The following is a 1,643-nucleotide window of genomic DNA, read 5'->3' as shown; positions in this document are numbered from 1 at the left end:
TATGAAAAATAAGCTGTTCCAGATAATGCAATTTTGGCTAAGGGAAAAAAAATACCAACACCTGTAAACAAGCTATAAGAGCAACTTGTTTTGAAACACTGTCATGATTGTATTGCCATCTCAGCCTTGACTGTAATGAACTGTCCCAATGTCTAAACGTGTCAGGATCAGATCAGAAGGCTGCGGAGATAACTCATGCTATTTTTAAAACTAAGCCAGTGATAGAAACTACTACAGAAGAATAAAGAGCGTGACCGGCAGAGGAAGCTACAATTTGTTGTCATTCATTTTCAGGTTCAGTAACTTGGGGCCTATCATTGCGAACTCAAACACACAGCACTTTGGCCTTTAAAAGTATTACTCCACTAAAATCCCCCTTTTTTTTTCCTGCAGGGCTGCAACAGTTTTGTATTTACTGCTGTTTTCCAGCAAGGTATGGGTAAGGCTGAAAAAGTTTAAGGATGAAACTTAAAAAAGGTCCCTTCCTAACACCAGAAAGATTCCAAAGGAACATAAGGAACAAATAATTAAATTTTCAAAACTGCTTTAAAACATTACCTAAATAATTATTTTTCTTAAATAAATTCTATGTGTTGTTCCATTGTTGTATTTATAATATTGTTACTGCTAAAAGGCATATACTTTGTGTTCATAAAAATATGCAAAATTAGAGTGGTTTAGACTTATGCAACTGCTTTTTCTGTCTCTGACATCTCATAATTTTCAAACTTTCAGGCCATTTTCAAACAACTTTGATAGAAATAATTTTGAAATTACTAGGATCACCTAAGCTCCATGAGGATCAGTGACAGAACAGAAAAGTTCCCCAGTAAAGAGAGGCAGTTGCTGGCCCAGTTGCTACATATGCATTGTCTGGGAGGATGACAACAGCCAGTCAGCATTTGTACTTCCTGACCAGTCATAAACTGCAGTCTCTTGTAGCACAGAGAATAAAGAATGTAATCTAAGAGGAAAATAATAAACATCAAAAATTCTTTGGGCGCTAGTCAAGGCACCATTTGCTTGCTTAGGCCATCGCAGCTAAGCCTTTGTCAAATTCAGTGTATGAGACCAACGCACTACAATTCTTGATCACCCCCCCCCCGCCATGGTGCCCCATTGCCAGGTGTTCACTGCTTTCATGAAGGTTACAGTTATTCAGTGTGTCTGCAAACCCCATCAATAAGCCCTACTGGCTCACTCCCTTACCTAAGCTACCTAACACGGCAACGTGACAGTCCTTTCTCAAGACAAGGCTGAGACAACTCAGGTAAGCCGGGGTTCGGGAGCACGGGGCGTGAGCAGGCCCCAGAGGCTCGGCAGCTCCCCACCAGACAGAAACGCGCCACGAAGGCCGCAGCGCCTCATTCTCCCGGTACAGCACAGAGCAGCACGATGGTACAGCCCCACCGTAACCACCCGCCTCAGGTCAGCACCCTTGAGGGGCGGGAAGCCGCCTAGAAAACCCAAACTAAGCGCGGAGGCGGGCGAGAGGCCCCGCACCCCACAGAAAGCCACCACTGCCCGCCGCCGCCCGCCTCCTCACGCCCCGCGCGCCAGCCCCACCCTCCGCGCGCCCCTATTGGCCCGCGCCCTCGTGGGCTTCTCGGGAAGTCTCGCGAGAGGCAGATGTTCCCGGCCTG

This window comes from Chroicocephalus ridibundus, chromosome 6 (genome assembly GCF_963924245.1).
Source record: "Chroicocephalus ridibundus chromosome 6, bChrRid1.1, whole genome shotgun sequence".
Classification (NCBI taxonomy): Eukaryota; Metazoa; Chordata; class Aves; order Charadriiformes; family Laridae; genus Chroicocephalus; species Chroicocephalus ridibundus.
Note: the sequence above shows the minus strand (reverse complement) of the source record.